Source organism: Dipodomys merriami, unplaced genomic scaffold, assembly GCF_024711535.1.
Source record: "Dipodomys merriami isolate MVZ:Mamm:240054 unplaced genomic scaffold, mDipMer1.0.p SCAF_83, whole genome shotgun sequence".
Lineage (NCBI taxonomy): Eukaryota > Metazoa > Chordata > Mammalia > Rodentia > Heteromyidae > Dipodomys > Dipodomys merriami.
This window is the reverse complement of record NW_027206435.1, coordinates 44213-72194: the sequence shown is the minus strand read 5'-3', so window position 1 is coordinate 72194 and position 27982 is coordinate 44213. Positions and strand designations below refer to the sequence as shown.

Genomic DNA, 27982 nt, shown 5'->3' with positions numbered 1-27982 from the left:
ACTCTGAGCAGTGCAGTGGATAATATTACTGGAGAAGTTCAGAATTGCTTGTCTGTATCTAGATTAAATAAACCAAGAATCTATGGAGGGGCAATGTGATACAAGGCTAGAATTCTAGCACTGAGATTAAGATAGGAGATTAGATAGTGGAATTACACAGTGATACCTTCCCTGGACCAGGTAGTATACTTTTGTCTTAATAAAATAAACCAAACAAGTAAGGAATACAAAGTTGGACGTTTGGGCTAATTTTGTCATTATGTTTTGAGAAGTCAAGTTTCCTATTGGAGTGCAACTCATATATAATCCTCAGTTGTGTTTTAAATGCACTCTTCATTACAGAACCTTAGATGCAAAATGGATCATGATTCCCATCCAAAATTTGAAAAAGTAAGTAATCATCACTCTGTTTGATTCCAAGGAAAGGATGAAGGATTACAAAAACTTAAGCCTGGAGAAATAGCAAAGTTAATCTAATGAAGGACTATGTAGATCTTGCTAAATTGGAGTTTAGATTTAAAATAAATACTTTGGTTTTGTTTGTAATTTCATATTCTATAAGATACTTACAAAATTCTTTTTAAGTACAGTGTTTAATTGACAAATTTACAAATGTTTCTTGCATCCTATTTGCCTAGAATATTCTTTCATAAGAGTTATAATTAGAACCCAGCTAATAGATAATTACAACACTTCATGTATAAAATGATAATGTGAATAATGTAGAGAGAGTTGCCAACAAATGGATGATATTAATTTATAAATTTAGAAAAAGGGCAATTTTTTTTTGGTCCGGTAGTGGGGCCTGATCTCTGGGCCTGGGCGCTATCCCTCAGCTCTTCAGCTCAAGGCTAGCCCTCTACCACTTGAGTCACAGCACCACTTCCGGTATTTTTCTTTTTGCTTATGTGGTGCTGAGGAATTGAACCCAGGGCCTTAGGCATGCAAGGCAAGCGCTCTGCCACTGAGCCACCTTCCCAGCCCGTAAAAGGGCATTTTTTTGAGGCTTTGGTATAACATGGTATGAAGAGAATAATTGTGTGACATCTTCTTTCTTCTAACTGTATGTAACACAGGAAGCAATTTCCCTTAATTACTTCCTCTGTATACAGTGAGAAAAATGCTAGGTTTGGGATTTGTTTTTATTTTTGTTTTTGTTTTATTGGTTTGTCCTAGGGCTTGAACTCTGGGACTGGACACTCTCTCTGAGCCTGTTTATTCTCAAGGCGTGTGCCCTACTATTTCAACCTCAGCTCACTTGTGTCTGTCTTTTGCTGAGAAGTTTATTGGAGATAAGAATCTAGGAAACCTTCCTGCCCGAGTGGGCTTTTGTCAACATCTACTGCGTTGGGATCCCTGGGTAAGGGTAACGAAATCACCAAGACATAAGGGATGCAGAGTGCAAACAGCAATTGCCACTGAATGCTGTGCTTTATTGTCAGTGGTATTTAAAGACAAGCAAGCATGATCTTTGCCAAGATTTGGTCAGAAGACATTCACATAAAAATTTCAACAGATACATTTTTACTTGACCTATGAGACAATGTCTTGGTATTGTATTATCTAAACTATTTTAGAGCAAGCTCAAACCACTTCTTCAATATCAGGAAAATGCTTGACCAGCTGCTTATCTATGCTTAAGCAAGCAGAAGAGCTACTTCCTCAGCTCCCAAGAGTCTGTGACATGTGTTTTGAGACAGGGAGAGAGAAAATTTTCCCTCTCTAGCCCGGCATCCAAGAGTTTTCTTAATACTCAAACACAGCCCTCGGATAATCCTGAGGCCAGAGCTTGCATCATTCTGCCCCTTTAACATAGACCCTGAGTCTTCACAACTCTATTCTTTTTTCTTTTGTTTTAAAAGAAAAGCTTTCCACAGCATTATCATAGACGCTTGCATTGGTTTCATAAAAATCAAATATAACAGTACAAGTGCAAACAAAATAATAACAATCATGATTCCCATACTACTAGTAGTATTTGAAATGGTATGTTGTATTTCTTTCGGATCCAACCCTTCCAATTGTTTAATAAATGCATCAGCAATATTAGAAGCATCATCATTTGTAAATTGTTTACCAAAAATATCATGTACATTAAATTATAACTGAGCAATCAATTGAGCAGCTGTAGAATTTCCAGATAAATACTACTGTATTACATTCTAATCATGTATAGATTTATTATATTTTATATTAGTAATGCAAAAGGTAGTAAAATTCCAATCACATTTTAATAATAACTGTTTTTCCACAACCAATAACATTTTTCCTAACCATCCCACTGTCTGTTTAAGAATATTAATCTGTGTTTATATTAGAGCATCAATTTCTACCTGTGAGACCCACAATTCATGTGAATCCCAGTGCCATTCTTCCACAAAGTGCTTAGTTTGTAAGGAAGTGTATAGGGCAATTCCAGACACTGCAGCAAAAGTGGTAATAGCAATTAACTTTAAGATCACAGATAATGGCTCCAATCATACGCTTTGTACGTTTTAGTAGTTTGGTAAAAAATTCAATAACAACACTATCCAAAGGATTTGGGGACCATTCTCTTCCTAATTTAACAGGTAGCCAAATATGAGTTCTTTATTGTAATATCATAGTACTATTACTGTCATTAAAATTAAGAGAGGAATTAATGCAAGAATACAGGCGACAAGCTACAGCAATAAGACAAGATGCACACATAAAGGGGATCCAAATAGGGAAAGAAGAAATAAAACTCTCCCTCTTTGCAGATGACATGATCTTGTATTTAAAGAATCCCATAGACTCCACTCCCAAATTACTCAAGCTGATTCAAAACTTTGGTAAAGTAGCAGGTTATAAAGTTAACCCCCCAAAATCAATAGTTTTTCTGTATGCCAACAATGAGAAAAGTGTGGCTGAAATTAGGAAAGCAACTCCATTTGTAATAGCCCCATAAAAAATAAAATACCTAGGAATTAACCAAAGAAGTGAAGGACCTCTATGATGAAAACTTTAAAATCTTGAAAAAGGAAATCAACACAGAACTTAAAAAATGGCAAAACCTCCCATGCTCCTGGATTGGAAAGATTAACATCGTGATAATGGCAATACTTCCCAAGGCTATCTACAAATTCAATGCAATACCTATCAAAATTCCAACCTCATTCTTCAAGGAAATAGAAGAGGCAATCCAAAAATTCATGTGGAACAAAAAAAGACCCCGAATAGCAAAAACGCTCCTCAACGGAAAGAACACTACTGGAGGAATATCAATACCAAATTTCAAACTCTACTATAAAGCCCTAGTAATCAAAACAGCTTGGTATTGGCATAAGAACAGACCTCAGGACCAATGGAATAGAATTGGAATCCCAGAAATGAACCTACAGACCTATAGCCATCTAATCTTAGATAAGGGAGCTAAAACAATAGAATGGAAGAAAGACAGCCCTTCAGTAAATGGTGCTGGCAAAATTGGTTAACTACATGTAGAAAACTAAAGCTAGATCCTTATATATCACCCTGCACCAGAATCAATTCCAAATTGATCAAAGACCTTGAAGTCAAAGCAGACACTCTGAAAATATTACAGGACGGAATAGGAGAAACCCTAGGTCTCCTTGACTCAGGCTGAAATTTTCTTAATAAAGACCCGGAAACACAACAAATCAAAGAAAGTTTGGACAAATGGGATTGCATAAAGTTGCAGAGCTTCTGCAGGGCAAATGACATAGCTAGCAAGATCAATAGAAAGCCCACGGATTGGGAGAAGATCTTTACTAGCCATACAACGGACAAGGGTCTCATATCTAAAATATACTTGGAACTCAAAAAATTAAACCCCCCAACTACAAATCCTCAAAGAAACAACTGCCCAATATATAAGTGGGCGAAAGACTTAAAGAGAAACTTCTCTGAAGAAGAAAGAAGGATGGCCAATAGATACATGAAAAAATGTTCAACATCCCTAGCCATAAAAGAAATGCAAATCAAAACACATTGAGATATCACCTCACTCCAGTTAGAACGGCAAAAAATCAAGAACTCTAACAACAACAGATGCTGGAGGAGATATGGACAGAAAGGAACCTTACTTCATTGTTGGTGGGAATGTAAACTTGTTCAACCACTTTGGAAAGCAGTATGGAGGTTCCTCAAAAGACTTCACATAGATCTCCCCTATGACCCAGCAATCCCACTTTTGGGCATTTACCCAAATGTTTACAAACAAGACCATACTAAAGCTACCAGCACAACTATGTTTGTTACAGCATTATTTACCATAGCTAAGATATGGAACCAACCCAGATTCCCCTCAGTAGATGAATGGATCAAGAAAATGTGCTATATATACACAATGGAATTCTATGCCTCCATCAGAAAGAATGACATTGCCCCATTTGTTAGGAAATGGAAAAACTTGGAAAAAATTATATTAAGTGAAGTAAGCCAGGCCCAAAGAAACATAGGTCACATGGTTTCCCTTATTTGCAATATCTAATATAGGTATGAGTCAAGCAGAAAAGGTCAGATAATGTGATGTCAGGAAAATGAACCCTTAGATATGTATTTTAATGTTTTTTTCTTTCATGCATGTGTTTCTAATGCATTTATAAGATTATTTCTTTGTTGCTTTGTATGTCCCTCCCCCACAGTATAACCCCTGCTTTCACTATATTTGATGTAAGTATAACTTGTGGAGGAGATGGGGAAAACCCAGTTTTTTAAGGATACAGGTGGACCTGTTGCAACAATGAGAAGTACAAGTTGTCATGTACAAAATGAGCTTTACAACGTCGGTGCGGGGGGGGGGAGAGGGGAAGGAGAAGGATTGGTATGGGGGGAGGGGAGGCTGGGAAGTGATGTGAAGGGTAAACAAAGCAGGAGGCTGCAATGCTTGGTAAGAAATATACGCATTATCCTGCCCATGCAATTGTAACCCCTCTGTACAGTATGTTCACAAATAAAATAAAATAAAATTATAAAAAAAAGAATACAGGCGACAATTAAAACAAGAAATATTAGGAGAAAATGTAAAATTTCCCACTAAAAATACATAAGGCATAGGTATACAAGCAGTAACATCATAAGATTTGTACAAAGTAAAATTATAAGTGGATGCAGAGTTCGACGTCCCTGAAAACGATCCATTTGATAGCATCACGGTTTTCAGCACTGCTCTGACCTTCCAAAGGTGAGTCTGAAAAGCAGTGAGTACAGCCATGAAACCCAGCATGCATCTGCAATGCCTCCATCTCCCTAGGCCATCAGTCGATCTCCAGTAAGTGATCCATTAATGGCTTCCAGCATCCTAGTAACTTTTGATAAATCACATCTGGTACTATTCCATTCTGAACATGTGTTAATAAACTGTCCAAAAAGTCCCTAATTAATAAAATTATTGAACACTTTTCCAAATGTCCCTCTACACTCTTGCCACACAAAAGGCTGATATTATAAATCAATATAAGTAAAATCAGGACACATAGGTAAGGATAACTTGCCATCAAAGGTGACACTTTCGCAGCTACTATTTATGGACCAAGTAGTTAATCGCTTCAGCTGTGTTCTAGAATTGGAAGTGCGTTTCCCAGGTAAAACCCAATGTTGCCAATTCATAACTAAACATGGAGGAGGCCCCAGACAAACAGACAAGGGATGAGTATAGTAAGTAAAATTTAAAAAGCTACCATCATCCTTATTGCAAAATGTCAAATTATTCCAAGGAGAGATTAAACAGCAGGAACATTATAGATGGTTATATCCATGTCTCCCCAAACAACAGGTTCCAATAAAGGAGGGTTAGGAACAAAGGCCCAATAACTTACATTAGCATTAGCATGGACAGGGTTTACAACAAGCAGGGCACACATGGCCAGAACAAGTTCTCAGCCATGACAGGTTTACCAGTGCATTGTAACATCTTCTGTCCTTCTCCAGTCAACTTTTTTACCTGCCCCCAGGTGGGCAGTGGGGATTTCTTCTTCCTCAACTGGTGGCCGATTCCTTGCAGGATATGGGGCTGTCCTCACTGGGCCGCGTCTGTATCCATTGTGCAGGAAGACAGTATTGTTTGCCATCCTGTGTAGACACAAAACTCTATCCTCATCCCTTATGTAATGTTCCTAGTTGCCATTCTGCTTTCAATGTAATCTTAATCTATGTGGGAGCATTTAAATAAGGTTTTTGTGATATTTGTTCAAAATGGCGCTCAGCTCTAGGTAAAATATCTCCTTGTGGTAAGTTAAAAACGTTAAGAATAAAAAGAGCTTGATGTAAAATTATTTTAGGATTTTGCATGGAAAACCACAAAATATCCATACCTTCATCCAACCTTTTCCTTTTTAATTTTTTGATTTGTTGTTTTAGTGTGCAATGAACTCGTTCAATAATGGATTGTCTTGGGAGTTATATTATATTCCGGTAATATGTACCACATCATAAAGTTCACAAAATCTTTTAAATTTGATACTTTTATAGGCTGATCCAATATCAGTCTTTATTTGGCAGGCACTCCCTTAATGGCAAAAACTTCCAATAAGTGTTCTATTACATGGTTAACAGTTTCTCCTGTAAGGGCAAAAGCCCAAATTTGGAATAAGTATCTATTGTAACATGTACAAAGGAAAAATGGCCAAAGGCTTGTACATGGATTATGTCCATTTGCCAGAGCTCCTTAGGTTGTAATCCTGAGGATTTACTCCAGCAGGTACAACTCTCAAATGCATTGGTCTGCAGATAGGGCACCTTTTTATAATTTGTTTACCTTGAGAATAAGGTATTTTATAATGCATATGTAAATGGCCAGCATTTGTATGTAAATGAGCATGATCTTGTTTAGCAGAAGCAAAACTAATTTATCAACCTGATTATCCCCATATACAAGGTACCCAGGTAATGAAGAGTGAGCCCTAATGTGAGTTAGCACTTTGGCCTTATGTTGTTGCAGTAATGCTTGTAATTGTTTAAATAATTGGTTTAGCTGGGGTTTAGATGAAGAAGGAACAGCAGTGACTATATTAGTCACAACCCCTACAGCATAGGCAGAATCAGTAACAATATTAACATCTCCCACAAAATCTTGTAACACCTTAATAATAGCAAAAAGTTCATTTTGTTGAACTGATGCTAAAGTAGTTGTTTGAACCCAATATTTATTTGTCGTCCAATAAACACTTTTTGTTTTGGAGCCATCTGTAAAAACAGTAAGAGCAGTGGAAATAGGGACCTTGGTAATTATATTATTAAATACAAATTGTTGTTTAAGCAAGCAATTCCACAATCTACCTTTGGGAAAATGATAGGAAAATTGCCCAGTAAAATTTACTAATGTAATTTATAGCATTTCAGACATGTTTAACAAATATTTTACTTGGTCTTTTGGCAAAGGAAGGATAATTTCAAATAAATCATACCCTGATAGGGTGAATACCCATTGCCTGGCCTGTTGAATAATAATTGCCAACGGTTGTTCATAAGGCATATTTTTTGTAAATCTATGCAGTGTATAAATCCATTCTAATGGTATCTCATTTTGTCCTATAATTCCTTTTGGGTGTTTCCATGTATCTAAAATATATAAATTTATGAGTTGATTTAGCGTTACTCGATGTAAAACCATTTATTTTATTCTCTGTTCTACAAATTGTACTTCTCTTTCAACTTCCTTAGTTAAAGTTCTTTTGCTATGTAAATCAGGCTCCCCTTGTAACAATGAAAACAAATTATGTAATTGATAAGTAGGAATTCTTAAGGCCAGTTCCATCCAATTAATATCTCATAGGAACTTTTGAAAATCATTTAACATATGTAATTGATCACGTCATAAAGATAAAGTCTGTAGACTGTTTGTCTACAGACAACATATCCTAAATATTTTACCAACATGTCTTTTTGTATTTTTTCAGGTGCTATTATTAATCCAAATTCTTTAAATATAGAGGGTAAGCACTGTAACACCATTTTTAATTCTGTCATATTTGGTCCTGCAACTAAAATATCATTCATATAATGAAAAATATAAATGTGAGGCCATTTTTGTCTAACAGATTTTAAGGCCTTATCAACATATATCTTATCAACATATAGCACATAGTTGGAAAATTCATCATTCCTTGGGGCAACACCTTCCATTGGAAGCGCTGATAAGGGCCTTGATGATTTATTTGTGGTAAAGAAAAGGCAAGTCTGTTACAATTTTTTTTTTTTTTTGTCGGTCGTGGGGCTTGAACTCTGGGCCTGGGCTCTGTCCCTCAGCTCTTCAGCTCAAGGCGAGCACTCTCCCACTTGAGCTACAGCGCCAATTCTGGTTTTCAGGTGGTTTATTGGAGATAGGAGTCTCACGGTCTCTCCTGCCCGGGCTGGCTTTGAACCGCGATCCTCAGATCTCAGCCTCCTGAGTAGCTAGGATTACAGGCGTGAGCCACCAGCGCCCGGCCTGTTACAATTTTTTACATGTACAGGAATGGTAAAAAAGCAATCTTTAAATCTATTACTATTGGCCAATTCTTAGGAAGCATTGCAGGCGATGGTAAACCAGGTTGTAAAGCCCCCATAGGGTACATGGATGCCTTTACTCCTCGTAAATCAATCCGCAATCTCCATTTCCCTGACTTCTTTTTAATAACAAATATTGGAGAATTCCATGGTGACATAGACGGCTCAATATGTCCGTTGGTTAACTGTTCTTCAACTAATTGATAAGCTGCTTCTAATTTTTCTTTCGATAAAGGCCATTACGCAATCCAAAGAGGTTCCTCAGATTTCCATAATATCATTATGGGCTCCATCTAAAAATGTTAAAATTGAATATGAGCTCCCCATTGTTCCAGTACATCTCTACCAATTATGTTAACTGGAACTTCCATAATATAAGGTTTAAGGACAGCTGTCTATCTTCTGAGGTTATAGTAACATACAACACTGCTTGTCCTATAAAATTTACAAGAGTATTGTTAACTCCTTTAATATTACAGGAGATTATTTTATATAATAAATGATTAGGCCATTCATGAGTGTTAATAATTGTAATATCTGAGCCAGTATCTATTAGTCCTGTCAATATCTTTTCCTGAATATTAATCTTAATCTTAGGTGCATTTTAGTAATATAAGTAGTCCAAACACATTTTTGTTGGTTAATACTTCCAAATCCCCCAATGTGGGGTTTAAATGACTTTCCAATAGATATCTATGGTAATAACAAAATTTGAGCAATTCGTTCTCCCTTTTTAAAGGAATTATCTGCAGAAGCTGACATTAAAATTTTTATTTCCCCATTATAGTCAGCATCAATAATTCCTAAATGTACTAAAACTCCTTTTGTATTAAGACTGGATCTACCGGTCAATAGGCCAAATGTTGCTTCAGGTAAAGGCCCATAAATTCTGGTAGGAATTTTTGTGGCTTATCACCACCTTTCAAAATAAAATCTTTTAAGGCTGGTATGTCCACTGCGGTGCTGTGGGCTGTGGCAGGGACGAGGGAAAAGATGGTTGGCTGCCCTCGGTTATTAATCCTGGACTCCGGGGCTAGCCCAATGGAGAGTTTCCCTGCATAGGGTAAGCATATTTTATAGGAATTCCTTTATTGTCTCTTTTTGCTCTACACTCCCTTGCTCAGTGCTTCCCCTTTTCACACTTAGGGCAAATTCCAGGTCTTCTCTTGTTAACATCAGTAGCCTTTTTAAAATTTTTCTTTATATGTCCCATTTGACCACATCCAAAACACTTTAGATTAGAGGGTTTGTTTGCATAGCATGCCAGGTAGTGGCCATAGTTTCAGCAAACACCTGCATAGGCCTGGATTCAGATGTAAAGTCTTTGCAGGCCCTTAAATATGTATTCACATCCCCAGATTCTTTAATAGGCAATAGGGCTCATCTACAGTCCTCATTAGTATTCTCATAAGCCAACACGCGCAGCAGTTGTTGCCATGCAGCCTCTCCCACAACAGTACGTTCCAAGGTGAATTTCAATCGTGATAAAAATTCAACATAGGGTTTACTAGGTTTTTGAATTACTTTAGTCCAAGAGACATAATGCTCTCCTACCGGTGGAATCCTTTCCCATGCCTCAATATCTATGTCTCTTAACTGCTCATGGATTTCTTCAGGAGAGTTTACTTTTATATGAGCATCCGCATATTGTTCTGTTCCACCTAACATGGGAAAGGTGTGGATTACTGCTCTGTGCATTTTGTCTAGCCCTTTTTGTACATAACTCAATAAACCACATTTGCCATTGTAGGTGTTTAGGTTTCTTAAGCAAGGCTCTACAAAGCATCTTCCAATCCATGGGAGCAAAATTATTGTAATGTCGGGCAAGCCCATTAAGCAATTCCTTAACATAATGAGACTGAGGACCATACAACTGCCTTCTTAAGTTTACCAATATCATAAACAGCAACACTTTCATATCTGGCTGGTTGAGCTATACCATTCATAGGGGGTGGTTGAATTACAGGATAAGAAAAAATAGGCATTTCATCATCAAACTCACTGTCTGAGCCCTCTGTTTTGGGAGGGAGTGATGCTGTAAAAATTCCATCAGCCAGTTGAGGAGCCGAAGGCTGCTTTACTTTCACTTTCTCAGGTTCTCCATTCACTCTGCTAATTTCCAACTCCATATGTTGTAATCTTGATAAAATCAATTCCATTTGCTCAGACATTTTATTTATACTTTCAGTTTATTCCTTTTCAGCCTTTAGCTCTTGTTTTTTCTCTGTTAATTGCAATGCATCCTTATCTATTGCATCTTTAACCTCAGAGTCCAATTGTAAATCTACAAAAGAAGGGGGGAACTCTTTCTTTACATCTGCTATTAATCTTTCCTCATTCAAAGCTTTAAAAAGGGTATGTAAAATAGCCCAAATGGACAAAAATATAATAGGAATCTTTTCCCATTCTCGAACAGCTCTTTCTACATTATACTTTACTCGGGGAACCAAGGATTCCATTCCCAAACTACATTAATACACATTTCTATGTCATAAGAAGACATATTTACAGCATAAGCAGCAAGTAAATGATTAAGCATATGTAAGTACAGAGTAGATTTAACTTGTCCCATCACCCTGTAATTAAAAGTACTTTCCTGAATATCCTTTCCTGAATTCAACAATGCAGGGTCCCTGTTTGGGCGCCAATTGTAACAAGCAAGCATGATCTTTGCCAAGATGTGGTCAGAAGACATTCACACAAATATTTCAACAGATACATTTTTACTTGACTTTTGAGATAATGTCTTGGAATATTATTATCTAAACTATTTTAGAGCAAGCTCAAACCACTTCTCCAATCTCAGGAAAATGCTTGACCAGGTGTTCATCTATGCTTAAGCAAGCACAGAAGAGCCACTTCCTCAGCTCCCAGGAGTCTGTGACATGTGTTTTGAGGTAGGGAGAGAGAACATTTTACCTCTCTAGCCCGGAATGCCAAGAGCTTTCCTAATACTCAAACACAGTCCTCAGATAATCCTGAGGCCAGAGCCTGCATCATTCTGCCCCTTCAACATAGACGCTGAGTCTTCACAGTCTTTGAACTGTAATCTTCCAATCTTCGCATCCTGATTATCTATGATAGTTAAAAAAGTATAAATATAAATAATATTTGTAAGAATACCAGTGAAGGAAAAATGATACAACCCTGTTTATAGTGGTGTTCTTTTCAGAATATATTGGGCATCACATTAGCAGAGGTGCAGTGTATTTTCACAATGGACATAAGCTATTTTTGATGTAAATTAAGGGAATTTTGAGGTGCACCCTACAAGTTGGAAACTGGTGCACTAGGATGACTTTATGGCATAAATTTTGTGATTGATGGTCATAGAAATAATAGCTTAATCTGATAAACAACTGCTTAATCTTGAAGAATGAATTATAAGATGCTTCATAGTTTTATCCCATATCAGAATGTGGCTCTTTTTCTGTTCACATTTCAGTCTGTAAAACCCCATTGGAAACTGCATCTACTGCAGAATTAAATAACATGCAAACAGGTTCAGAATTTGAAAATGAGTATTTATTAGTCATAAGAATTTTGAAGAACACATACATTCTGTCCTCTTAACAACTTATTTACTTTTAAAAGTTATGGGATTTCATAGAATTAAACTGTTTTCTGTTTTAGTATTACAAAGTACTATATTTATTTTATTTTCAAAATATTGTGAAAAAATTTTCTAGTTGGATATCGTTCAAGTTGATGACCCTTTGATAAAGAAGAGGTAATTAATTCAAATTAGATGCCAATAAGACTGATTTTTTAAAAGTTACTACATAAAGAATAATATGTACTATTATGTACTATACCAAAACAGTGAAATTTTATTTCATCAGCTTATTTTTTTTAATTTTAATGTGAAAATGATGTGCACTGTGGTTACAGCCATTGTAAGGTAGTGAGTACATAACTTTTCAAATTTGTTATCCCTTCACTCAATTTTCTAAGTTTTTCTTTCACCCTAATAACCCTCCCAAGTTGTAATGTACATTTGCAACTTATTGTCTTGTGAGAATTGCTATTGCATTGGTTTGCTGTTTGTCCTTTGACTCGCCATTGTTTTTGTTCCTGTTCCCTTCCTTATTAATGTAAATGTATACACAATACACAGGGTACCAAAATCAAACACAGCAGGGGATAAACCATAGGGGAAAATCTCAAAGAAACTAGAAATCACATAGTACATAAAAAACCAACTGCAAATAAATATCTGTTTCCATATCTTGGAATTCATTTTGTTCAGCATCAGCTTATGTGGTCAAATATACGCAATACAAACCCACTGGAAAATAGTAGTTTCATGGACACTATATCATTAAAACAACATGTTAACTGTTTTTGATGGTAAAGGTGGGATTAAGATTGGTGAATTCATGATTCTGATAAAGGAATTTAAAAAGAGTTAAAAATTTTTGACAGGTAAATTTTAATTGTTCAAACATTTTAACAACTTAGCCTATTAAGAAAATTTAAAATTGTCTGAGAAAATAGGCTTTAATGCAAAGAAATCCATGGAGACTTAGCTGAGAGGGAACAATGTGGGTGAATATGGCTCATTTTCACACTAAACAAACAAACCTCACAAACCTTGCTGTAAATCCTTTAGGTTCCCTTGAGAATTGTCCTTACCCAGGAAATATACTCTCACTGTGTGAAACAAAGTTGTAGTGGAATTTAAATTCAAAGTTCTTTAAAAAAAAAGACATCAAAATTTGTGAATTGACATTTAATTACCAAACAATAATTCTCTGAAAAAGAAGGAAATATAATTCAAAATCACTTGACTTTATTAAAAGTATGAGAAAAGAGTAGTGAAGAGAGATGAGAGAAACAATTGGGTACTGTTTTCTCTCCAGTGGTGTAATGGGTTCTTGATCTTGATTCTTCCATTCTATCTTCATAAGCTATAAAGCCACAGCTCAGGACTGGAGTAAACAGTTCAGACAAAGAATACTCACAGAATGGGGGCTGGGAAAGCGGCTCCGTGGTAGAACGCTTGCCTTGCCTGCCTGAGGCCCTGGGTTCGATACCTCAGATCCACATAAGCAAAAAGAAAAAAGCCGAAAGTGGAGCTGTGGCTCAAGTGGTAGAGCACTAGCCTTGAGCTGAAGAGCTAAGGAACAACGCCCAGACCCAGAATTCAGGCACCATGACCAGAACAAAAAAAAAGAAATACTCACAGAAGAAAATATGTGCAGTAGATGTAGGTGATTTATAACCTTAGACAATCTATTTAAATCTGTTCAAAATTCTCCCCTACCTTAAACTGCCCTCTTTGAACAGCTTTGTTTGCTTTTCCCAAGATTGCCCTTCATTAACTGCTTAAAATTTTGTGAGGTCATATACATACTTTCTAGAGATTGCTGTTTGGTTGTGCTTTTTGTGTGTTTTTGTTTGTAGTTGTGTTTTTAACTGAAGTTCAATAGGTTGTGCAATTGTGTTACAATTAAATATGTCCATCAAATTGTCCAATGCTCCTGGATCAGAGTCACTCCTTCTATCATTCTCAACCAACACTTTCTTCAAGATTTATTTCAGATTTACCACTTCTTTTATTATATGTGTACATTGAGTATTGTAGCTGTACTTGCCCCTTGTTTCATTTTTCATTCATTCTATGTCTTTACTATTATTTCTTTCTGGTTTCAACTTCCTGATAGTTATTCTGTTAAATTGTCTGTTAATACTTTGAAACGTTTATATATATTCCATGGAGTTTCAATCCTGCATATACTTGAACTGATGTCAGCATATACTTCCATAATTCATTCATCTGTAATAACAATTTGCAAGACTGGAGACGTGAAGCACCTAAACATGATTTTATTCTCATCTTTTTGGAAGATTAATCTTTAGTCAACAAGAAAGTTTAAAAATTGCTTAGAATTTATAGCTAACTACCAGTTTTTATAAATGGCTTTGTGCAATGGTCTGTGATTATTTGATTTTACATGGGATGATATTTTCTACTACCTATAAGTTTTGGAAAAAGAAGAAAACTAAAATTTACTACTTAGAGGAATATTATAGAAATAGAAGATAGATTTTATGTTTGTCACATCTCTGATCAGTACCCATATTCAAGACTTACAGTCATATTTATTACTATGTTAGACAGATAGGGAAAATATATGATAAGGCAACACATGATAAGGCAACTATTAGTGACTTTTTAAAATGTACCTTCTTATGTGATGAAATTTACTTTATTAGCTAATATTTGGGTTTGAAATATGGGAGACTGATCTATTTAACACATTTCTGGAAGGCACCTACTGAACAACGCAAATGGTGGGAGATACTATTTCCACACTTTAATGAATGGTTGAACTTATTTGGCATTAGTGCTCGGTAAATAAATCAACTCTATTGTAACTTGATTCCTACACTTGAGAAACTTTTAATATCACTATCATCTACTTGTCAAGTGTTATTTTGGTGAATATGATTCTAAAAAGTTTATTTGAAAAGGAACATACTTTCAGGAGATTAAATGTAAGTTACATTGGTTTGAGAATGACAACATTTTTATACTACAGAACCAAGTTTTACTGAAGTACCAGTGTTTTGAAGCATTAGGGTCTTCTCAATGTTTTTCTAAATTATACTTGACATCGAAGTCAAGTTTCCTAGCCTTGGTAGAACAATTATGGATCTATCATTCCAGGAATTTTTTTGGCCTACTTATGCTGGGCTGAAATCTTTCATTCATCAATAGGAGAGAGGTATTAAAAAAATCTTGTGACATTTGTGATTTTGTTTACTCATATGGGCTTGTCATCTGTAAATTGAAAGTTTGAACTACAGTACTTTCTCTCATATCTTGTGGTTTCCTCTTTCATTTTAAGTTGCCTTACATTTCACAATTGCTTACTGCTAATTACTGCAAGGAATTGGAGCCCTGAAATATTATAGGAAATGAGAAATTGAGATGGAACTTCAATTACTTTCTGTTAGCATGTTGCATGGGCCAAGGTGAGAAGACTTGCCATTGTTATCTGATGATGCAGATAACTGGGATCTGGTATCCTCGGACCCGTGGGTACTGCAGAAGAATAATAGCTTTTAGGCATCATATGGAGAAAAACACTTTGGGACCAGCGAGTTATTACAATAAACACAGCAGCAGTGTAAAATCTCTTCTAGATTAGAGGAAAACAATACTGTTTTTTTTTTACTATGTGAATTCAGAAGATCAAGAACACTTAGAAGCTATCACAAGCTTATACCAAAGACAATGAATTGATACTTTTTATATTCGAATATATATTCTAAACCTAATTATTTATGTTCCAATCTATTTATGGGAATAAATTTCAATTTATTTGTCAATTTATAAATTAATTCTAGTTAGATTCACTGTGTGAAATTTAAGATCAGCACATATAAATATAAAATATATAAGTAGATATAATATAAGAAATTGTTATGCATTGTTCTGTGTGGTTAGTGTATCAAAGGCAACTCTGTTTTAAAGTATTATCCCATTATTTCTACCTCAGTTTTTGGTAGAGTTAGACCTAAAGCTTTACCATTTGTAAATTTAAAGCCTGGAGGCAAGAGGAAACATTTTGATTAAAACATTACCCATTTAAGGCCTAATATCGAGGAGAAATATATAGACTTCTCCAGGAGCTATGGAAATATTTGCTGATAGAAAGTCATTAGTGTAAGTTCCTGCCTGGTTGTATGGTAGACAGGCCAGGACATTAAGTAAACATGCATATGAACAACTTTTTCATCTTCTTGGCTTTAGCTACTTTTGAAATTATAGGTATAATGAACAATTATATTTTTTTGTTGTTGTGGTTTTTTTGGGTCCAGTTGTGGGGCCTGAACTCTGGGCCTGGGCCCTGACCCTCAGCTCTTCAGCTCAAGGCTAGCACTCTACCACTTGAGCCACAGCACCACTTCTGGCTTTTTTCTTTTTGCTTATGTGACCTGCCAGAATCAGCTCGACCCAGGGAAAATTAATCCAACTCAGGCGCAAGCCCCAGGATTGGCTTTCTTCACTGGGTAATCAGAGCCAGAGGCTGCCCCTCCCTTTAGCAGCCTTGACAATCAATTGAAATTCAGTAAACATAAATCCAGAGAGTGGCTCCAGGCTGGGCTCTGTGAGTTTCTCACAAAATAGCTCCCAGGAAAAGCTACTGTTTGCTGAAAGGCCTCAACTCTACCCAGAACCTAGCCTCATCACAGCATCTCCAAACTTGAGGAAAAAGCCATCTCCCTCTTTTGTGATAATCAAAGCATATCCCTCCCATTGAACTAAACTGAGAGGAGGATCACAAAATCCTGGGTAAAGCAGAGCATTTTTCTGCCTGTTCAACCAAACTGACTTAAGAAACCAACCAAGCCACAGGAAAATCAAACACCACAAGCGGACCAGAGACTCAAACAAAAGGCTGTTTATAGACACAAGGGAGATACAGGATTTTTCCCACCACTCCCAAAATAAAGAACTATTTTTTTTCCTTTTTTTGTACATTTTATAAAAAATTTTTTCTAAAACATTTTTTTTTATTTTTTAATTTTTACCTTTTTTAAAATAAAATGTTTCCTAGTAACATTTTTTCCCTCTTATTATTTTTCTTTTAGAGGTAAATGTGTGTATGCATTTTTCTTTCTTTTTTTTTCTTTTAAATTTTTTTTTGTTTTTTGTTTTGCTCTATTGAATTTCTGATCTTTTTTCTTTCTTTCTTATTCTTTTCCCCTTTTCTTTTCTTTCATTCTCTTTTATGTGAATTAATTGTTTTTCTGCACATCCTCAGACATGCCCACAGTTGAATATTAGACCTTATCCTTTATTGTGTACACACTTAATCCAAGAATTGATTATTCAGTTCAAAACCTCTTAGACTTAAATTCCTTAATGGCAGTACTACCTCTTTATACCTATATAATATTTTAAGTATTTTTATTTTTAAGTTTTTCACATCTCCTTTATATCCCTCCCCTTCTGCATTATATGCATGTGCTTCTCTGAATATTTCGTTTTTGAATCTGCATAATATTTTTAATTTTTACTTTTCTATTTTTTCTGGTCTCTTATTTTTCCCCTTGCTCTTTCTTCTTTTTCTTTTATCTCTACTTTCAACCTATCCCACCTATTTCCTGCTTTGAGATTAAGACTTAATTAAGTTAACTCTCCCTGGGCCTTCCTATTTTTTACCCATATCTCTCCCTAACCCTAATAATTTCTGGTTTGTCAAATTCATATTTGTCGTTGTTAGCCCATTAATACATAGGTGTTTGACGTTGAATAGATGTACCTATTGAACTAAATTGTATCTGCAGACTATTGACTGTACAAATACAGACTTTGGTTGATGCTTGTCTTAAGTTAGTGTTCTAGCACTAAACTGGTGTTATTTTCATCCCAAATGGGCCGAGTAAGCCAGAAAAAGACAAGAAAAATGGCAAGTCCTGGGTATCTCAACTCCCACTCATGATAATCAGGGGACAGAACAGATAATGAATAATCCAGAGGAGAGTTCCCAATTAGCTCTACAAACAGTGCTGGCAAACATGATAAATGAAAAGATTGAAAATATACAAAGGAGTCTGTATGAGCATGATAGAGAGAGAGAAAGAGAGAGGAGACAAACAAAAGTTCAATGGAGGCAAACAAAAGGTCAATACAGGAAAAGATTGAAAACCTACAAAGGACTCTGTATGGGTGTGATAGGGAGAGAGAGGAGGCAAACCAAAGGTTTATACAGGAATATTCTGAGCTTAGGAAGCTACTCAAAAACTGATACAGGATTTGGGTGAACAGCTTGAGAATACTCAAAGAAAAAGGCAGGAATGGCATGAGCAGGCTGAGAACACTCAAAGAGAACTACAGGAATGGCGTGAACATGAGGAAGCTAAGCAAAGAATAATACAGGAATTGAGAGTATACACAATGATCACTAAAGGTATACATGGAATCCATTAACAAATAGCTGAAGAAAGTCAGGGAGACCACAAAGGGAATACTGAATGGAACCAAACCGAAGAAAAGGGAATTTAAGCAAACCATAAACATTCAACTAAGTGATTTGAGAATAAACACTGAACACCAAATTAAGGAAGTAAAAAAGTTCATACAACATCAAAAACAAAGCTTCAACAAAGAATTTTAAGCCATCAAAACTGACCAATTAGAAGGAAAAGAAATTTTAAAATAGAAAGTCTTGACAGCAGTTTAGACCATGCAGAAGATCGAAACTCGGGGATTGAAGACAGCCTAGATATTATAGAGAAAGAACATACAACCATCCAAGTCAAGTCCAAGAAATATGATAGATCTATCCAACACTTGGAAGACAAAATCAGAAGGCCTAATCTGAGGACTATGGGTGTAGCGGAACACCTAGAAACAGAAGTTAATGGTCTAGGAAATTTGTTTAACAGGCTCCTACAAGAGAACTTCCCAACATGCAAAAAGATAGGCCTATTCAGATACAAGAAGCTTTTAGAACTACAAATAGACCAGACCAGAATAGGACATCCCACCGTCACATTATAATCCAAATAGGATGAATTGAGAACAAGGAAAAGGTCCTTAAACATGTCAAGGAGAAAAGATCAATCACCTATAAAAGGAAACAAATTAGAATCACCTCAGATTTCTCAGCAGAGACAATCAAAGCAAGAAGAGCCTGGAATGATGTATGCCATGCCCTAAAGACAAACAACTACCAACCAAGAATACTGTATCCACCTAAACTCTCCTTCATAACTGAAGGCCAAAAAAAACCCTTCCATAGCAAAGAAAAATTGAAACAGTACATCTCTACCAAAACAGCCCTACAAAAGATTCTTAAAGATGTCCTACACATAGAAAACCAACAAGACCACAATAAAGGCCTAGAAACTGCACCCAAACTGAGAATCCAAGAACCATAGGAAGACCCAGTTTTTGTAGACCCCAACAAGGTGGATAACATGGCAGGAACTCCCAAATACCTCTCAGTCCTATCTCTCAACATTAACGGTCTTAATTCTCCAATTAAGCGACATAGACTGTCTAGTAGGACTAAAAAGCAAGATCCTTCTATATGCTGCCTTCAGGAGTCACATCCTGCCAGTAAAAACAAACACATTTTCAATGTTAAAGGTTGGAAAAAATATCTACCAAGCAAACGGCCCCCATAAACAGGCGGGAGTTGCAATCCTAATATCAGATAAAATAGACTTCCAATGAAAATTCATGAGAAGACATAAAGAAGGTTGCTACATACTAATTAAGGAATCTCTCCTTCAGGAGGATATTACAATTTTAAATATCTACTCACCAAACAAGGGAGCATCCAAATTTATCCAAGAAACACTACTTTCCCTCAAATCCATAGAGTCCAAAATCATTAATTGTTGTGGATTTAACACACTACTCTCCCCACTAGATAGATCAACTCGGCAAAAACTCAACAGAGAAACCCAGATCTAAACAACTTCATAGATCAACTAGATTTAAAAGTCATCTACTGAATATTTCACCCATCAGCATCAGAATACACATTTTTCTCAGCAGCACATGAACAGTTTCTAAAATAGACCACGTTTTAGGCCACAATGCAAACTTGTCCAAATTCAGAAACATTGAAGTGATACCGTGCATTCTCTCTGACCACTAGGGATTAAAATTAGAACTCAAAACCAAAAGCCACCAAAGAAAGTCCTGTAACACATGGAGCCTGAACAACACACTGCTGAATCATGATTGGGTCATGGAAGAGATTAGACAGGAAATTCAAATGTTCATGCTATCCAACAAAAATGAGCACACAAATTACCAGCTCCTCTGGGACACAGCAAAGGCAGTACTTAGAGGCAAGTTTATAGCTCTGAGATCTTACATCAACAAATTGGAGAGATCTGAAAGTAACAATTTAATGAGACATCTGAACCTCCTTGAAAAAGAGCAGCAAGATATACCCCAATGTAATAGATGGAAAGAAATAATTATTTCAATTAATTCATTTTAATTAGAATTAAATCAGAAATAAATGAATTAGAATACAAAAAAACTATAGAAAACATCAACAAAAGAAAGACTTGGTTGTTCGAAATAATTAACAAAATTGACAGGCCCTTCGCAAATCTTATCAGAAAATGAAGAGAACACACCCAAATAAAACTCAGAGATGAGAATAGAAACATCACCACAGAAACAACCAATATTCAGAACATTATAAGGGAATATTTCGCAAAACTTTATGCTAATATGTTTGAGAACGTGGCAGAAATGGAAATTTTCCTAGCAAATATTGACATGCCAAAACTAAACCAAGATTAGTTAAACCATCTTGAGAGGCCCATTTCAAGCATTGAAATAGAAACTGCAATAGAGACCTCTCAGCTAAGAAAAGTCCAGGTCCAGTTGGTTTAGAGCAGAGTTCTACAAGGCCTTTAAAAGCAGAACTCACACAAATACTACTCCAACTCTTCAATGAAATTGAAAGAGAAAGTTCACTACCCAACACATTCTATGAAGCCATCATAACTCTCATCCCAAAATCAGGAAAGGACTCATCAAAGAAAGAGAACTATAGGCCCATTTCTTTGATGAACATTGATGCAAAACTTCTCAAAATTTTGGCCAATCGTCTTCAGAAAATCCTACACCACAATCTAACAGGATTCATTTCAGGGATGCAAAGCTGGGTCAATATTCGCAAATCAATTAATATAATTCATCACATCAACAGGAGCATAGATAAGAACCACATGGTTATCTCAATAGATGCAGAAAAAGCATTGGACTAGATCCAAAACTCCTTTCTGATGAAGGTTCTGGAAAAATAAGGAATCCATGGAACATTCCTCAATAGAATAAAGTCTATATATAACAAAACTACAGGCACCATTATACTTAATGGTGAAAATCTAAAGTCATTCCTCTTAACTCTGGAACAAGACAAGGATGTCCACTATCACCACTTCTCTTTAATCTAGTGATAGAATTCCTATCTACAGCACTAAGACAAGATGCAAACATAAAAGTGATCCAAATAGGGAAAAAAGAAATAAAACTCTCCCTCTTTGCAGATGACATGATCTTGTATTTAAAGAATACGATAGACTCCACTCCCAAATTACTGAAGTTGATGCCAAACTTTGGCAAAGTAACGGGGTATAAAATTAAACCCCCAAATCAATGGCTTTTCTGTATGGCAATAATGAGTAAAGTGTTGCTGAAATTAGGAAAGCAACTCCATTTGTAATAGCCCCACAAAAAATAAAATACCTAGGAATTAACTTAACCAAAGAAGTGAAGGTCATTTATGATCAAAACTGTAAAAACTTGAAAGAGGATATAAAAACCGAACTAAGAAAATGGCGAAAATGCCCATGATCCTGGATTGGAAAGGTTAACATCGTGAAAATGGCAATACTTCCCAAGGCTATCTACAAATTCAAAGCGATGCCAATCAAAATCCAACCTCATTCTTCAAGGAAATAGAAGAGGCAATCCAAAAATTCATATGCAGCAATAAAAGACCCCGAATAGCAAAAACGCTCCTCAACGGAAAGAACACTGCTGGGGAATATCAATACCAAATTTCAAACTCTATTATAAAGCCATAGTAATCAAAACAGCATGATAGTAGCACAAGAACAGACCTCAGGACCAGTGGAATAGAATTGAAAACCCAGAAATGAACCTACAGACCTATAGCCATCTAATGATAAGGGAGCTAAAAAGACAGAATGCAAGAAAGTCTTTTCAGTAAATGGTGCTTGCAAAATTGGTTAACTACTTGTATAAAACCAAAGCTAGATTCTTATATATCACCGTGCACCAGAAGCAACTCCAAATGTATCAAAGACCTTGGAGTCAAAGCAGACACTCTGAAAACATTACAGGATGGAATAGGAGAAACCCTAGGTCTCCTTGGCGCAGGCCAAAATTTTCTTAATAGAGATTCAGAAACACAACAAATCAAAGAAGGTTTGGACAAATGGGATTGCATGAAGCTGCAGAGCTTCTCTATGGCAAAGGACATAGCTAGCAAGATCAATAGAAATCCCACAGATTGGGGGAAGATCTTCACTAACCATACAATGGACAAGGGTCTCATATCTAAAATATACTTGCAGCTCAAAAAATCAAACCCCCCAAGAACAAATCCTCAAAGAAACAACTGCCCAATAAATAAGTGGGCTAAAGACTTAAAGAGAAACTTCTCTGAAGAAGAAAGAAGGATGGCCAATAGACACATGAGGGAATGCACAACCTCCCTAGCCATAAAAGAAATGCAAATCAAAACAACATTGAGATACCACCTCATCCCAGTTAGAATGGCAAAAATCAAGAACTCTAACAACAACAGATGCTGGAGGGGATGTTGATGGGAGTGTAAACTTGTTCAACCACTTTGGAAAGTAGTATGGAAGTTCATGAAAAGACTCCACATAGAGCTCCCCTCTTAACGAGCAATCCCACTTTTTGGCATTTACCCAAATGTTTACAAACAAGACCACACTAAAGCTGCCAGCACAACTATGTTTATTGCAGCATTATTTACTATAACTACCTTATGGAACCAACCCCGATGCCCATCACTAGAAGAATGGATCAAGAAAATGTGGTATATATACACAATAGAATTCTCTGTCTCCATCAGAAAGAATGACATTGCCCCATTTGTTAGGAAATGGAAAGACTTGGAAAAAATTATATTAAGTAAGCCAAGCCCAAAGATACATAGGTCCTATGGTGTTCCTTATTTGCCATATCTAGTATATGTCTGAGTCAAGCAGAAAAGGTCAGATAAGGTGATGTTAGGGAAATGAACCCTAAGATATGTATTCAAATGTTCTTTTTCTTTCATGTGATTTTTTCTAATACATTTATAAGATTATTTCTTTGTTGCTTTGTATGTCCCTCCCCCACAGTATAACCCCTGCTTTCACTGTATTTGATGTCGTTATAATTTGTAGAGGGGAAGGGGAAAAACAAGTCCTTTAAATAAGAATACAGGTGGACCCGTTGCAACAATGACAAGTACAAGTTGTTATGTCGAAAATGAACTTTACAACTTTGGTAGGGGGGCAGGGAGGGCTGGGTGGGAAGGAGGGGGAAGGATGGGAAGGGATGGGAAGGTGGAATAAAAATGTTTTTTTTCATGTTGTTGTTTCTAACACATTTATAACATGATTTGTTTGTTGCTTTCTATGTCCCTTCCCCACAGTCTAACCCCTGGTTTCACAGTATTTGATGTTGGGATAAGTTGTGGAGGGGAACGGAAAAAAACAAATAATTTAAATAGGGATACAGGTGGACCCTTGCAACAACGATATGTACAAGTCATTATGTTGAAAAATGAACTTTACAACTTTGGCCTGGTGGAGGGGAGGCCGGGGTAAGGTGTAGGGGGAGAGTAGGTGGAGGTGAGGGGTTGGGGGTGCGAGATGGGAAGAGATGGGAAGGAAACAAAGAAGAGGCAACAATTCTTGCTAAGAAATGTACTCATTATCTTGCCCAAGTAACTGTAACTCCTTTGTATGGTATTTTCACAATAAAAAAAATCGTAATTGTTAAAAAATAAATAAAATAAAAAATAAAAAACAAATAATATAAGGACCTAGGAAAAAGGAATCTTAAAGTTTTACTTTATGGAATGTAATCTGAAAGGACACATTTATGAATGAACCTATATATTGTAAATCAATGTAGACTTCAACGTATTATATATAGAAGACAATGAAATATATTATGGACTTTATACAAACATAGATACTTTTTTTAGACAAGCACCAGGAATATCTTTAGTTTCTATACTATTCATTTCAACCATAAGTTAAAATTTAAAAAAATCTCAACCTCTGCAGCAATCATTATAGATGCATACAAACAACTCTTGAATACATTTTGATATCAAAGTCTGGCAATTCACGTGGAAGAATACTATGGAATCCATGAATTTTTAAATTAAGATATTGCTGTTGCTTTGTATATGAAAATATGTTGTAGGGACACAAAGGATGGACTGGCACTTTTGAAATTTAAGAAACTTAACCAATCTTCTACGTAAGAGAACAATTTGTAGAGCCATCCACAATTTCAAAGAGGTAGTGATACATATTTATCCTTTTGGCAATATCAAATGAAGTTTCTTCCAAGTTGTTCTTCAGACCCGGTTTGATATAATGTTTCAACAGAAAGAGATACAGCATATCTTTGCTATTTCTATTCCCAGCAGCAAGATGCAAGGGTGTCAAGAGACCTTTAGTTTGGGGATTGGTATCTTCATCATGATGAAGTAAGAAAGAATCCATTCTGGTGTTATTCCACATATAAGCACTGTGCAGGGGTGCCAAGCCATTCAGAGTTATTGCATGAATATCTGCCTTGAGCTACCAACTCATGGACAATGTCTAAATGTCCACTCTAGGCTTCCCGATGAAGAGGGGTATACTTACCTCATCCCTAGTATACACATGAGTGGCCTTTTGGGAAAGTAGTCTCGGAACTCTAGTAAGTCGATTAATTTCGGCATCCCAAAGAAGAAATTTGCATGGATTCTTCTCCATTATTTTCTTGCAATTGATACCATTCCTCACGTTTTCATCTTGTTCCTTGTCTTCATCAGAATTGCCTAACCAGAGACTTTGAGTAATAGTGGGAATGAGGTGTCCATGTATTTCCCCAGTAGCTCACGTTGGTTGACATGGTCAGAAAATCCGGTGAATTTTCTGCATATGTTTTTTCACCATGATTTATTTTCTCTTTTTCCATTTTTACTATTCTAAATTATTCTAACTGGATAGTAGTGAATTGATAGAGAGCAGAGGAAAGATTTCCTCCGTATTCAAATGCACAGACTGAAAATGAGGACCAGTGGTGTCTTCATGTGCAGCTTATTCTAGGAAGGAGAAAATAGGAAACAATGCCTTCTATGTATATGATTTGGGAAATACTATGATATATTGTAAGAGAACTTACTATTCAATATATGAGCTTTAAGAGCTTTCTAATAAATCCATTATTTATTGGTACCCAACATTAGAAAAAAATGTATAATACAGTAGTAAAATAGAAGTCCTTTGCATGACTATTTAAATTCCTTGTTTTTTTAAAGACACTTGTTTTCATCTAAAAAAGTTGGCCTATCTACTGTTTTCAAGTGATTTTGATGATTAAAGATGCTTAATGGGAAGTCAAAATGTATTAGTATTCCTTTGATATCAATTAAATTTCATTTTTTCTTCTTGGAGAATATAATGATCGAAGCAATATTTCAGAATCAGCAAGTAATAGTTCAGCATCATGTTTCCAATGCAAGTGGATCACCAGTAAGTAATCCTCGATACCATTTTCCTCAAAGTTTTTTTTTCACAGATACAATCTGCCTGCCTTCTCTATCAGCTTTCCTAGCCTGGACCTTTTCTTTCATTGTGCAGGAAAAGTGTGATTCAACTGATTTCAGTCATATTTGTTCCTAGAGTTATCAAGGATTTAGATTCTTTTTTAAAAAAAAAAATTACTTGTGGGGCCTGAACTCTGGGCTTTGGCACTGTCCTTGAGCTCTTCAAATCAAAGCAAGCGCTCTACCACTTGAACCACAGAATCACTTCTGTGGTTCTGTTTATGTGGTGCTGATATGGGAAATGATAGAGCAGAAAGTGAAATGATGCAACCAAAAATATAAAAGCAAAATAAATTAGGACAATTATGGAGCAACCATATTGTCTATGAAAATCATGAAAGAGAGAGAGGAAGAGAGATACAGATGTGCAATGACCTAGCTATCCACAAAATCAATGCTTCTGATCTATTTATAAAGCAATTTTATTGTTTTATTTGTTAAAAGAGATGGAAATAGAATTTATGTATTTACTTGAAATTAGCACATACATTTTTAGTCACCTACATAAAGAGACATAGCTTTGACTAAATTACAGACAAGAATCTTTTTCTTTTTTTTTTTTTTTGGGGGGGTCCGGTCGTGGGGCCTGAACGCTGTCCATCAGCTCTTCAGCTCAAGGCTAGCACTCTACCACTTGAGCCACAGCACCACTTCCGGCTTTTTTCTTTTTGCTTTTGTGGTACTGAGGAATCAAACCCAGGGCCTCAGGCATGCAAGGCAAGCGCTCTACCACTGAGCCACCTTCCTAGCCCCCAGACAAGAATCTTAATCCTTGGGCTGGGAAGGTGATAAGTGTTAGAGTGTTTTTCTTGTAGCTTACTACAGTGCGGACTCTACTTTCCAAAAAGGCCACTCATGAATACTAGGGATGAGGATGAGTATACCCCTCTTCATCAGGAAGCCTAGAGCGGACACTTAGACATTGTCCATGAGTTAGTAGCTCACGGCAGGTATTTATGTGATAAATCTGAATGGCTGGACACCCCTGCACAGTGCTTATATGTGAAACATATTGTAGCACACACACTCACACACACACACACACACACACACACACACATACACACACACACACACACATCATCATCATCATCATCATCATCAGATTTCTTCTTAAGTATTTTTGTGTATGATCTTAAGAAGAAATTTACATTGCTAACTTGAATTTCTGAGAGAAGAGTATAATCAGTGTACATCTTGCTTCTATACTCTCAATATTTAATTGCTATCGAAGTATATGCAATAGATAAGTATAGGAAAAAGTAGGAGCCACACTGGTGGTTCATGTCATTATTCCTAGCTAATCAGAAAGATGAAATCTGATGATTGTGGTTTGAAACCAGACCAAGAAAAATAGTCCATTAGATTCTGGTTTGAAAGTAACCAGCAAAAGCTAGAAATGGAGCTGTCTTACAAGCAGTAAAATGCTAGTCTTGAGAAAACTAAAACAAAAAAATAACAAATTCTGGGACACAGCTAGGCCTTGAGTTCAAGCTCTAGTATTAGTATTTAACTAATGAAGGAATGAATTAGTTAATTAATTACCTAAAATAAAATAAGTGGTCACATGTGGAGGGGCAGGTAAAATGTAACAACCCTGGTGACTGGAATATGTATTATTTAGTAATAAGACAAATTATAATTTGTCCTAATCACTAATATTTTATTTGAACTTTTTTGTACAATAAACTCTGAATTTGGCATGCGTGTATATGTGTACATGTGCACACATATGTGTTTAAGTGTGTGTGTGTGTGTGTGTGTGTGTGTGTGTGTGTGTGCTGTTGCAATGTTGCTTGCAAATATGAACAGGGTGAGGCTGAAAAGAGCTGTGTTAAAATGTTTTTTAAAATGTTTTTTATTTATCGGTGTTCTGTCCTGTCATTTCAGTGGAAACACCCTTCTGTACATTTTATTTGTTAATAACATCATCATAATCAAAGCAATTACAACATTAAGTTAGATAAAAGAGATCATTTTCAGCGTTTAGTATGTGTTAGGTAAAAAGATACACATATAATTGGGTAGTAAGTTATGACTGTCAGTTCAAAATATGTATTTGACCTCTTAAATTGATTATATTTTTAAGAAATACTCATGGAGTGATTTTGACCGACTTGAACAAATAAGTATTACTCTCTGGTTAT

The 27982-nt window shown here is 36.0% G+C and overlaps 1 long non-coding RNA gene across 1 annotated transcript; it reads left to right on the top strand.

Annotated features, from left to right (window-relative positions):
* The first annotated feature begins 338 nt into the window (after window positions 1-338).
* Window positions 339-27982, top strand: LOC138819939 (uncharacterized). The gene is made up of 3 exons (XR_011369699.1): window positions 339-390; window positions 25684-25761; window positions 27925-27982. It is a non-coding gene; the product is annotated as an uncharacterized lncRNA (long non-coding RNA).